Source organism: Lepisma saccharinum, chromosome 6 (genome assembly GCF_977018435.1).
Source record: "Lepisma saccharinum chromosome 6, izLepSacc3.1, whole genome shotgun sequence".
Lineage (NCBI taxonomy): Eukaryota > Metazoa > Arthropoda > Insecta > Zygentoma > Lepismatidae > Lepisma > Lepisma saccharinum.
This window is the reverse complement of record NC_139234.1, coordinates 20,766,400-20,780,349: the sequence shown is the minus strand read 5'-3', so window position 1 is coordinate 20,780,349 and position 13,950 is coordinate 20,766,400. Positions and strand designations below refer to the sequence as shown.

General features: G+C 39.9%; 1 protein-coding gene across 2 annotated transcripts in view; it reads left to right on the top strand.

The window, feature by feature from the left end:
* Positions 1-13,950, top strand: part of LOC145988615 (uncharacterized) — a 627,408-nt gene that overhangs the window by 194,755 nt on the left and 418,703 nt on the right. Inside the window, exon 2 of one of the 2 annotated variants that reach the window (XM_083123628.1) lies at positions 3,450-3,512. The gene's annotated coding sequence lies outside the window, so the exon portion shown is untranslated. Of the gene's footprint in view, positions 1-3,446; positions 3,513-13,950 lie in introns of both variants that reach the window. The other variant, XM_083123627.1, reaches the window with a different exon arrangement.

Sequence of the window (13,950 nt, the reverse complement as noted above, 5' to 3'; positions counted from 1 at the left end):
GAGTTTCATTGTCTCTTTGATTACCCAGTACATATTTATTACATAAATACTGTCTCCCAATAGAAGTTGCATACTTATTTAAGATCATTTGAAATACATCATTCCAAGGGATATTTTCAATTATACATTTCATCCATAATTTACCCATTTCAGTATTTAATTTTGGTAAAACTGCGAGCATAATCTCGTGAGAAGGAAACATTTTTCTGTCTTTAATACCCTGCAATACATACAGAAATCGATACAGGCTTTCAGCATTAATTTCCTTAACTATAGGTACGGTAGCTATTAATTGAGTCAAATTTTCTTTGGCCATTTCCATATGTAACTTTCTCAAATCGGACCTATTATATAATACTCGTTCGTCTTCTTCAGAAGACGAAGAACTTTCCAAAGGCTTACTTGGGCGTTTATTCACCCACCGGGGTTTACAAGGTACCTTTACGTACGTTTCTACATCTTCCCCCTCCCTTTGTCGTCCTTGGGCATTTTCAGGAGTGTGTTGAAAGGGTCCAACAAATTCATTTAACAACTGCGAAGCAGAATGTTCTCTACGAGTTGATGAAAGTGGGGGAAAAGGCGGACCAAAATTCCTCCCATCCACTGTTCCCGTAATATCTACTGTATAATAATTCCGAGCCATATTACAGCACCATTTTACAGTCTAACCAAACTAGAAATATTGATATATTTATAGCCAATTGTACACAAGTACCAGAGACAGATCCAGCATGGAACCATGCTCTGCTCTTATAATCCTCTACGTCTCTTGTTTCCCCTTTAATACCAAAGAAGTGAGACGAGGATTGTCTTATCGGCGCAGTGGATGATCATATATTAGGTACTTAAAGTATACAATTGGAACTTAATATTCGTTAACCCAATATTTATTACAAAATATATTAGTACTTATACTTTCCAAATACAATTAATTCAACAGAAATGTCTATGGATTATCTCCCAGTTAACCTAGTTTAATTTGTCCCATTTGATAGTCAGCAGTCAGTAAGTAAAGGCTACACGAGTCAGAGCAAATCGCAACCCAGCCCAAAACCCCCCACACAGCCAACATGACCCGGAGCAATCCACCTAAAAAAATCTAAACTAAAACAATTTCTTTTTCTTGCACTTTTAAGAACTCAAAATAAATCAATAGACTTTAGGTAAATTACACCCGGCCATGAGGGCCTATAAAGGGCGATAGACTGTAATGCAATATACTCAGCCTGTCCAGCCAGTGTCCAGTACGTCAGAAGTCTCTCGTAGTCGGCAAGGATCTGCCACGCTAAACTTCTCGCTCGACCAGCGCAGAAGCCCAGCCAATGACAGAACCTTCCAGAGTCACCTGTCTATTGAGTCTCAATACGTCATTCATGAGTAATATTACACTATGGGCTTACAATATGAATCCAGTAGAAGAGCCCGACCCTGTGGCCGAGTGGTTAGCACATCGCGCTGCGACGCCAAGGGTCCCGGGTTCGAATCCCGGTCGGGCTTGGTTGTTTGTGAATGTCCATTCATCAATTTCATCATTTCATCACTCATCCCCATCTTCGCAAATTAGCCAAGAGGCACAAAACGCGAAGTAAAATAAACTAAATCAAATCAAATCAAATCAAAATCCAGTAGAAGAATTCACTAGCTCAACCAGTCGATGTCTTATTGTTACACAATACCTAAGCAGACAAACTTGATAATCCATGACCTTTTTCTTTTACCAGTAATATTACTTTTACATGTGATATTTAAAATATAACTTCCCACCAAATATTTTGAAGGGGGGCCCCAAGCCAATATCAAATTGAAATAAGATCTGAGATAAATTTCCCACATTGGCCACACCTGTTACGTTTCACTTCAAAAGGGCCCTAAATCTCGGGAGGTAAAACCCAGGGGAAATCGAGTTATTGTGCAAATTATCCTAGCTGCAGGGGGGAGGCTTTATGAATTTTTCTTAACTGGGTGGGGGGCAGCATACATTACCTTCATCTCACCCACACTCTTCGAGCACTTATGATATATTAACAAAATGGTTCTTATTTTCATGAAAAAGTCTTTTAAAAGAAATATCAGTGATCTATCGAAAGGAAATGGCATCGTTAATATTATGAATAATAATACTGAGCTCCACTAACACCAAAATTAAACACCGTGCCCGTGCGGCAACAACTTTCTGTTTGGGGGCGGGTGTTCGGTTCTTCCAATCGACATTTCATTGAGTGACAAAGTTTGTGTGAATAAAGTCCCATCGCCGCTTTATTGTCTATGTGTCAAGATTGGAGTCCGCTGCTATTTCTTTGTAGCTGATTGCAATTGATCTTATGTCAATCTAAAGGTCCGGTTCAACCCCCATAACTGAAATGATAAGTTTGCTTGAGTATATGACTCATTATTGGTACTAGAAGAGTAATGTGAGCGGCTCTTCCGTTGAATCTTGGCCTGGCAAAGCCAGGGAATGTCTTTTGGGGGCTGAAGGTACATCAAAATAACAAAAAAAAGGAGCGTTTACTATCCTTTAAACAATCTCCCCGAACAGTATTTTTTTAAAACATATGTGTATTATATGTAACTTTTTTTTTTTAAAAAAAAAAAAGTGTTTCGAACAAAATATTTGCCTGTGTGAAGCCTCCCCTCCTCGAAAAGAGAATCCTGGCTGTGCCACTGCGTTGAATATTTCTAATTTCTTCTTCTAGTAATTTTTAGAGATTCGGACCACCCTGATTTAGTTCCTATAGTGGAACCACCAGCAAAAAACAAAAACCTGCGCAGACCCGCGACTCCTGTGCACCGTACTCCCGCGAGGAGGGGAGGGGGAGAGTGGAGCATGCTTCCTTATGGCGCGAGCTGAAGGGATCGAGGGGAAAGCGTGCGAGGGATTTTGGCCCAAGGTTCTTCTGTTTGTGGTCGCTCTATAGAAACTACTACCCTGATAGCGTAAGTCGATGACAAGAAATGGGAACGTAGAGTGTTTGCAGTTAAAGCTAGTTTATTTTACAACTGCTGGGGGGGGGGGGTTAGCTAACTTTAGTCATCCGTCCCACTCTGGGGTAATTTCGATTTTTTTTTTTCGCTAAGTGGCCCCCAAAATTATACTTGCAGGTGGGGGGGGGGTCCCCGGAGAACTGCGCAACGCCACTGGACATTGGTATTCCAGATTTTACATGTACGTAAATAATTTGTACATAAATGACATCCCAGTCATGCTAGGATACTATTTATTGCCTGTCAAACACCACAAAATATAGGCCTTAAACCCTCAATTAGGTGTTATGTTACACCAGTTATTTTAGCTACTAAATCTGATGCTGAAAAAAAAATAGGGTGAAAAAGCTATCACATTTTGTGTCTATATTTTATTCCCTTCATCTTTAAGCTTAACGTTAAATTGTGACTGGTAAATTTATTTATATTTTATTGCATTCCTAAATATTGTTTTCTTTTTTCAGCAGGCGCAAGTGAGGATCACATCATCACGTAGAGGGAGAACAAAATGATCAACATCCGTGCAGGAGGTAGGAAAATTCTTTTAGCTTACTCACGTACAGACAGTGATCTATTGATATGGTCGGAATATGGCGCTGCAGTGCGCGCTGGTTGGGAAATAAATAATTCTCTATTTCCGGATGTTTGCCTTCGTTCTGAAGGCACACTCTTAAAAGCAATGTTTGTAATGTTCGAATGTCGGATAAAGATGTTTTGACTCCCTCGTTTCAAAAACTCTCCGCTTCGATCTTCCATATCTCAAATGTTTCTTGACAGATTTTCTCAGTTGCTTTATTTTTGCTTTAAGGTGAGGAGTGACAATTTCGCACCAGGCATGCATTTATTTAAATATCGTCGGAATTGGCACTGCTACTAAAAAAAAATCCACGCATAATTTGAGAGTACGAATTTCTCCCCATGTTGCAAGTGGAAGCTGTTTTTAAAGTTGATTATTAAGCTAGATACCAATTTTGAAAAATGTGATGAATACCTACTTACAGAATCCCATGTATTCCTTATGGAGAGACAACTTCAAATTGAAGTTACGGCTAAACAAATGGGAGTTTCGACTATTTCTAGCGCAAATATCATCTTCAATGGATCCTTTACCCGATCATATATTTTTTTCCGCCATCGGAAGTTTGATATCTCCAAGAAAACGAGTAAAATAATTCTCCTATAAGCGTAATGTATTTCTCCTTGCCTCCTACAGCCATCCTGGCAGTGTTGCCAAACCTGATGTGCATAAAAGAGCTACATTTCACCAAAAGCTAAAGATGACTTTCAAGGATCTCGATTAACGAAGGCTGCATAAAGTGTCTCCTAGGGTAATTTAGGTGTCAGAGGGGTGGGGGAGCTGCTATTACCGTTATCTTTAAAGTGGTGGAAATGTATTCTTAGTTTTCACCGCCTAGATTTGGCGGCATTACCCATCTCAATAATTTTATGATGTTCATATGAAATCGAAAATAAAGGATTCCCGGATAATAATATTGACATCTTCAATGTATATGAATATCACGTCACGTGCAAAATGTACACTCATGGCAAAGGTTGGTCGTTATGGCACCATGGTGGGGTAGAGGGCGGGTGCCACAGTTCACAGTAACGAGTGCACGAAAGAGCCAGATCTGGCTCCAAAAGAGCAAAGTTGGCAACAGTGATCGAAAGCTGTCCCAGCGAGAAAGACCTAGGGGAAATTGTCCCTCCTCGCCTTAAGTCCACTGGCACTGTTAGGCTAATAGGGACTGGATCTATAGTTTAAAGGGGATCCGAACCCCCATGTGCCTCCACCGGGTATTGAGCCCGTCGTGACCTCTCGATTGTGATTATAAGGTGAGGACGTTACCACCACGTTATCGGAGATGCTATTTTCCAGTGAAAACCTTAGCTTTTCTAGGAAGAAAAGGGCCAGGGGCGCCGACTTGTCAAAATTATTGGGGGGCCTCTGATCACTGAAATAAATTAATGAATGACCACTCCCTCCCTTTTTTAAGGTTGGCCTCAGTGTTCGGAATCTCGTAAAAGCCCATGAATTCCTCAAAAATATCAAAATTTTCATTCACAGTTCGAATGTAGAATGTCAATTGTTCACATTCCCGACTTTTAATATCTGATACCACGGAGCGCAGAACAGATCTCCCTAATATATCAACGATCTCGTTCTGAACGTCACATGAGAGCCATTTGTAGCCCGAACGTCCCATCCACTCCCCTAGTTCATGCACATCGTCTTTTGAAACTCTTTAGTAAAAATGTTAACAATACTCATAATTATATACTTACGTTAGTATATAGTAATAAGTCGTGTGTTTTGCTGTCTCTGGTCATACCTCCCCCCCCCCAAAAGTTTATGTTTTAGGGGTCTCAGCTCCCCAGCGTTCCCCCATTGCCTTTTTCTGCGGCCCGCGAAGCCACTTTGCAAAATACATTAATTTTATTTATTTTTATTAAAATACGTTCTTATTTTACTGAAGGAACGGATGCTCTGTGAAGAAAGACAATATCACAGGTAGAATTGATTTTGCAGTCAATAATAATAATAATCAGGAGAATCTAAAGTGACGTAACTTTCTCTTCACACCATGCATTCCATCCCTTCGCTATGTGGAATGAACTCGCCTGCTTCCGCGAAGGCTTCACTCTTTGTGTTCAGAAACAAACTGCAGAGAGGCGCTATAGAGATCTGTTTTACTATGCACGAAGTACGAAGAGATTTCCAGTGTCCCAACTCGGATTGTACTGTGACTGATTGTTTGTTAAAGTTTGTGCAAATATCGAAATGAGCGATATCTCCAAAAAACGTAAGACTGAAAATTAAAATAGCTTCTCTCCAACTTGAATTGCGTGATTTGCAAGGCGATGTGTTCCTTCAAACTAGGCAAGAAAAGGAGCCAGAGTTTTTCAAATACCTTTCAAAAGAACGCTTTCCAAACCTTCGTAGTTTTGAGCAAAGAATGACATCGATGTTCGGCAGCACATACTCGTGTGAAAGTGTTTTTGCTTCAATGAAGTTCATCAAGAACCGCTACAGAAGCAGACTGGCAGATTCTTCACTGCTTCACCTTCCGAGACTTTCAAATACAGAAATTCAAATAAAACTTTAATAAAAGAAGCAGATCGGGCTCAATTTTCACATTGAACACTTACTATGAAGGATTCTTATTTGTATGGTGTGTCTTTAATTTCTTTCAATTCATCAATAAGTATTGGGTTTTTGTGAAATAAATTGTAATTATACAATTTTGATTTGTAATTCCATTGTTTTATTGCCTCATTTTAGAAATTTAGGTCATGCGAAAGTACTACATTTTCAGTTCAGTACTTACAATTTTTGTAATTTTTAATCCCCCCCCCCCCCCAAAAAAAAATGCGGCCCGCCTATCAACTGCTGGATATAATTTTGGCTCTCGGACCTTTTGAAGTTGGAAACCACTGGTCTAGAACATTTCAAATGTGTATTTAAAGTTAAGTTCATGTGGCACAATTCAGAGTAAACTTTACAAGAGAAGCAAAATAATACATTAGATCCTCTTAAGCAAATTATTTGGGAGCTCTGCCTTCACATCGTTAACATTGGGGGGAGGCGGCTTGAGCCCTATGCAGTCGGCCCCTATGGAAAGGGCATTTTAAAATTAATAATAATAATACCTATATCCCCCAACTCCTCTCTTAACGGCCATGCTTCTTAGTTCAAAATTCTTGGTCACATTATTGATATAATAAAATACTTGCTATACAGCTTCCCGTACACAATTTGAAATAGTCATGTTTGTTTTGATACATTTACAACACACCAAACAAAAGAGAACACTCACTTCAACCACTCGTTCTTCCCATACAAATGCAAAATGTTCCGGCGGACCACAGATTCCAACCAGCTGTCCTGAAGCTTCCAGTGCCGGGGACACTCGACATTTATTGAGGTTTTTCAAATCGTGAAACTTAAAGTAATGAAAAACTCAATATGCTGACCAAGGCAGAAATTTATTTTATTAAATAACTCTCTAGCCTTCTTAAACCCGAAGGTTCATGGCAGCAGCAACACAGGCCTTCCATCTGTCCCTATCCTGAGCAAGATCTATATACTCTTTTCCATCCCTACCGATTTCCTTTAGGTCCATCTCAACGTTGTCCCTCCATCTTCGTCTTGGCCTTCCTATAGGTTTTCCAACAAGAATCCTGTAAACTCCTCTTTCCTCTCCCATTCGTGCCACATGGCCTGCCCACTTAAGTCTTCTTGATTTAATTATTCTAATAATATCTGTACATGGATACAAATTATGTAGTTCTAAATTATGTAACCTTCTCCACTCACCTGTCTACTCATCCCTTTTAGGTCCAAATATTTTCCTAAGGATCTTATTTTCAAATATCTTCCTGTTTTATACTTTGTTTAATTTGTACTTGGTACAGAGTCTGAAGAAGACCTTGCTAGAAGGTTGAAACGTTACGTTTAGTTTGTTTTATAATAAAATAAATTTCTGCCTTGGTCAGCATATTGAGTTTTTCATATCATGGAAACAAGGCTTAATGGTGTTACTAAAGTAATGCTTTAAAGTTTGTCTACATGGAATTTGGAACAGTTATAATATTTTTTCCAATGATTCTGTGTTTATAATAAAGCAAATATTCATTTTCGAGATCGTGTTCACACTTATATACTTTCCGCTAGTAGTGTCCACTTTCTGCTTGGATCGGCTGTTTTCGAGAGAAGCCGTAAATCTCCAATAAGCAGAGCTTTTATTAGTGGTTTGGGGGCCGTACCTTCACCAGCATCTACCCTTCTCCATATAATACTTCAGGAGCATTAGTTTCCCGCGCACTGGCTGCAAGCAAAGAGTGTGGTGCTTGCCCACGGGCTGCTGAGAGAGTTTGCGGCCGTAAAATTTCGCGATATCTAGTGCAATTGAAACTAAATAAGGCAAATCAACAGTAAACACATAAAATAATATTTTAATAGTGCAAGCAGTGCTTACATTTCTTGTACTATATCTTCGCCACTGCTGTTTTCCTCATTGGTAGTGTTAAAAGTTACCGTACAATGTTATGGCATTAACATTTAACACCTTGCCCGTGAATTTACAAAGAAACGTGACAGAAACAGTTTTTTTCGTGAACGGAACGTGTACTGTAGGTAAATCCAAACTAAACATGACGTCACTTATGGCTTGGAAAGCTGAATTAAACAACACACGTACACGGTACATTTTTTAGTTGTGTAGTGCAGCGTTAAGTGGTCGACTTTACTATCTCACTGCCACGGTGTAAGACACCCAAAAGCTAGCTTCACTTAATCTAGTACACCCCGCCAACTGCAAAGATGCGAGCCAACGAGGGTCTGGCGTCTAGACTCGCGGCCGGTAAGGCCATCTGATGGACGTATGTGCTGCCTGTGTCCATTTCATCTTATCAGCATCGCAACTACCCAAAAGTGGCAGAAAATGAAGTAAAATAAAACTTATAAATCGATCTCACCACCCAAGTTTCAGTGTTCTACTCCTAGACGGCATTGGAGTTATTTGTCAGTCTCTTTGCACTCCCCCCATCGTTGGAATTAGCCAAAAGTGACAGATAAGCGACGCTAAACAAAATAGAAATACAAGTACATTTTGTATTTCAAGGTGGGTGGGTGGTTTTTTTTTTTATATAGCGGAGTGATTGCTGGATACTCTGTATTAATTGAAGACTCATGGGGACTTCAAGCCCTCTCCAATCTCTTCACCCTAAATCAGCCCATGATGCACACTTAAAGAGAACTGCTCGATCGTCTCATAGTTCCCACGGATGACGCTAGATGGCTTACGGAATCGACTGTTTCTTCACTTGAGCGAATAACGCTCGAACAAGCAAACGACCGGTATACGTTCGAAGCCCAGTAGTTCACTTACAGCAGTAATTTGTCTGTAGTAGTGAACCTTCAAATATGCTTCGTGAAGTGAAAGACACAGTAAAATTGAAACTAAAATAAACATAGTCATCATCTCCATGTTAAAATGTAATTTAGTCTATCTTACCAATACATAGCAATATATGAAAATGAATAGATGATTATGGGCTGAAACTACCAGCACGAATTTTACATATATATATTTGTACGATTATTGTCTCATTGAAATGATATTTGATATTCTATATACTCGAGCGAATCACGCTCCAGCGTGGAAGATTCGATCGAGTTTCAGCGAGCGAAAGTGATCCAATGCGGTACTCAGAGTCCATGGAATTCCAATGGAAAAGCTGGACAGTCCACCAGAGAAAGGAAAGGGTGACAGACAAGAGGTAAGGAAGCATGTCACCGTCTGCTTGATGCGTCATGCTACTTTCCAACACCAAAATGCGTTCTGGAGACGAGAAGAGAAGCCGCACAAGACGCGACATCACTTCCGCTTTCAGCGTGCTCTATCGGAATACCATGAAAGCCCTCGAGAGAGTTCCCAACTGTTCGATCCAGTTAACCGGTATTTCACGCCAAGTCTTGCGTTTCGGTGACATTCAATGGGAACCAGGAAATTCCTGGCCACGTTTCACTTTCGCCTGTTCGCTATTCCGTAGTGTCTCAAGATACATTGGCATGTACTCTTATTTCATTACGGAATTCACGGCGCGTAATTGTATCTTGGAGATGGTTGGTTTGCAAAAGAACTGAATGGGATTATATCCTTGTTTGTTGAGAAATATTAAAAAATAACGGAGAAAATGTGTAAAATTGACTATAGCCCTGACAATAACGTTGTCCTGATTACGACTACTCTTGATCTCTTGATTCCTAGTAGTCTTGATTCCGAGCACTCTAGATTCCTGGCACTCTTAGATTCCTGGCACACGAGATTCCTGGCACTCTAGATTTCGAACAGTCCTGATTACGAACATTTGAGATTGCCAATCTGAGGACTAGATGGAGTAACTTATCCATTTTTAACATAGGAAGAGAACTGCAGATTTCGGGCACGCCAAACTATTTGACATAAAGGTAGTGAGTGGAGGTCAATAGTTGGCTCAGCCAGGACTGTGTGCTCTCTTTTGCAGCAGGTACCTGAACTATTTTCGAGTTTTATCTGTCATATAGCTTTGCACAGGGCCGGCACGGACAAGCTTCACGACAGACGGTCGAAGCTAGGATAGGGCGGTCATTTCGTTCAAATTCCTGTATTGTTACTTTCTTCGCTCCTTCCAAGTTCAGCTCCATTACCTTCTGGTTCGTTTCCCAGCTCCAGACTTCTAGCACTTGAAGAGGTCTCTTATTCCCATGTGTGGTCTTTCAAGCTTGCTATTATTGCGGGGTTCCATAGTTTGATGGAGTTGTTCATTCCATGTCAAACTCTTCAGGTCTGCTTGCACTTATTGGTTTTCTAGCCACTCATCCATGAAGTAATTGAAGATTTTCCTCAGATTTATCGTCTGTTGGAGCTTGTACAGTGCATATAAAAACGGAATAGGATGAACCTAACCACTCGCTGCAATCATGCAGGCTTTTTTCATGAATGAATATGCCGAATATTAAAGTAATATTGATTAAATACAATTTTCATTAACGTTACGTTGTGGTATACTGAAGTCTCAACAAGAGAGGCTACAGAATTCTCAGACTCAATTCGAAGTATTTGGTCTCGTGCTCGTCTCAGTAGTTATTTGAATGGCCGTGTTGTTCCCGAACCCTATTTGGGACATTGTGGAAAAGTTACAGAAGTACACTTTATGCACAAATAGGCTAATCAGAACTGAACGTACATTTTAAAGTGGGATCCGAACCATCAGATATCGAACCCGGAACCTTTTGATTCCAAGGCGCGACAACTTTATCATCGGGGTGGCCCGTTTTTTCAACTATACCGCGTTTGTTACAACCTGTCCCGGTTCCCGCGCTAGTTGCTCCCTGGCTTTTCTCGGTGCTGGGGAAAGTCAAAGCCAGGCAGCCAATTAAAATATGCAACGTCGCAACAGCGTCTACGTAAGCGCCTCTCTTCTGGCTTCCATTCGCTCCTCGCTGCCCAGCAGACGATTTTTTCCTCGTTTCTCATTGGCACCGAAACTGTCGAGCGCTCCCTAGCGCGGGAAAGGGGACAGGTTGTAACAAACGCGGTATAGGCATGGCCAAACATATTCCGATCTGGGTAACCGGCTACGAAATTCGGGAGCCCTGATCAGGAAATGAAAATCAGGCACTCGTATTCATTATTACCAGTGACCCAGATATTTCTGCGTATGACCATTCCTAATTTCAATATAAACTCGACAGTCCTTTATAATAGGAGTAGAAAGCCACAGGAATTTATCCGGCCATTCCAATACAAGCACTCTCAACTATGTTTCATGGAAAGTCCGAGGCATTTGTTGTTACTTTATTTCTGTATAAACCTTGGGTTAGAGAAGGAATCGGTTCACCAATGAAACCGAAAGCATCCGCAGTAGCAGAGGAACAAAATAGTTTGCAAAAAGCTGAAAGTCTTATTTCTCTACAGGAGGAAAACTGAGCCACCTTGCAGCTCTGGCGATTATTAAAGCTGCAGCGCCATCTTTGTTTATTTGTGTAGATTCCGTGGGATGCAAAAAAAGAAAGAGTTAAGCCAGCCAAGGAAAATGTTACTCAACGGAGACTCCTGAAAGACATGGTTTTCTCACAATTTTTCCTCAGGATGAAATACACCTCTTTCTTTTTTCACTCTCTCTCCTAACGAATCCAATTTTCCATCGTCTCCTCCTCTATACTTGTCTTTCATTATTTCCGTATTTCGCAGGCAATTTTAGACATCGTCCCCACTGTCGAGAGTTTTTTTGCATAACGTGACAAAGCTTTCCTCTCTCCGCTTTTACTTTCATCTTCATTTTCACACAGAGAGAGGCAGGAAGCAGGTTCCCGAAGAGATGGGATGAATTAATGCAAAACCATTCCCTTTCTATGCCTGATTTTAAGGCACTAATAAGTTGAATTCTGAAAATGGTACAATTTTCATATGCCTGTATATGAAGGACACAAAGAGTATTGTAAAAGAAATCCAGTTTGTGTGTGTGTGTTGATGACTTTCATTGACTTCTTGTAAAATATTAGATTTTATCTATAGATTATACACATCTGCTTCCGAAGAGAGATTGAGAGGTAGGGGTTCTTTGTTCATACAATTAAGAGCGTGTCAAACTTGAACCAACTTTACAAAAATTCCCAGACTTGTTCAAATTTAATTCTGAACTTACAGCATTTTAAATTAACTTTATTTGATGTGTACGAAAAAGGTTTTGCCGCTAATGTGTTTCTGTTGTTAATCTCTTCAACTTTGTTAATATTTACACCTCGCTCCTGTGCATCACAAATTGGAACGTTTCTATTGTAAGGAGTTTTCAGATGCCAGATGCGGTAACGTGTAAAAGGAAAAAATAAACGAGGGAGAGAGAGAAGGAAATATATTTCAGCTCGGACAACTGCATGCAATACACCAATAAATAGCATAAAAATGTGTATTTGGGTCAAAGCTGCATTTATTTAGCTAGTTTTGCTTTGCTTCGAGGGAGGATGAAGTCATTGGCTAGCTGTTCACTTAATGTGGGATTTATGATTCATTATGTGTTTGTGTGCTACTTAATTGCATATTGATCGTAAAATCTATTTTGTTAGCAAAGTGAATTAAAAAAAGTGACGAAAAGGGTAAAATTAATTAATGAGGGGTTGGGGGGTAAAATATTTAAATAAAGGATAAAATTAACCAAGACTTAAATTAACTAAAGGGAAAATTAATTAACTATAAAGGTAAATTAATTAAGTTATTTGATAAATATAATTACCTAGGGCGATAAAATTGAATGAACTTAATTACTAATTTTTAGTAAGAGTGTAGCATCGTAGGATGAATTTAGTTATCGCAAAGTTACGAGTAACACTTTATGTAAGGGGTTGTTTAAAAAATTCTCACAAGAGATAATCAACTCCAGGAATCAAACCCGGGTCCTTGCACGGCAGTCGCACACCTTGCCTGTTATCACAAATGGTTACTATACTTGTATTTAAGGTAAGGAAGAGCAGTCTCTGTATATCTGGCATATCATGGGGCACACTTAACTATTAAGTTATATTATTTAGCAGCACCATCTATTGACAAATGCAGTAAGTATTAAAGTTTGTATAATTTCCTCAAATCGTTTGGGGCACTCATAATATTGAGGCTCCCTGGGCTAAGAACCACTGATATAGAGTATAATTGCATCTGTGGAATGTAGGTGATGGAATTCTGTTTCTGTGAGAAGATTTAGATCAGAAAACATCTTCATCCCATCTCATACTCCGGTGAATTCTCCCCTTTTCACGGCAGCTTCATGCATGTAAGACTGGCATCGGCAAACTGTTTGTTCCACCAGGGTGTGCGATGTGTGGAACCTCGCAACTGCTCCTTCTTCCACTGTGTCGTGCTCCACATAAAACAATAGCGTCGACGTCATTAAAACTCCCACTCCGTACCTTGCGTGCATACATTATACGGAGCGATGTGCAAAAACAAAGGTGTTTTTTTTTTCGGTAGCGTGAATTCGGCATGTTTGAAGTAACTAACATTTTTTGTGTGTGTGTGTGTCATAGATGCAAATATTTGCTACTTATTTGTATCGTTATGTTCCCACAATTCAGAACGGATGCTACACAAAGTAATCTAAATACATGAAATCTCCTTGATGCACCAGAAATGCATTGTTTGATACACACATACTACACACAACTGTGAAAATATCCTCACCAAATAAAGTTAGGGGAAAAATAACTGCATATTCTTGTTTCTGAGAAAACGCACATGTCAAATGATATGCTACATCACCCTTTTCCCATTTGAAAATCTGGATGTAATTCAAAGATGGCGGCTTTCAAGATGGCCACCATGAGACACACTAGCCCCATCTGGTGTACCTCCACCTCAATTACCCTTATCCGAAATTTCATCGCCCTCTGTCAAATCGTTTTCAAATTAAAAGGTGCCTCACCCTGTAGTG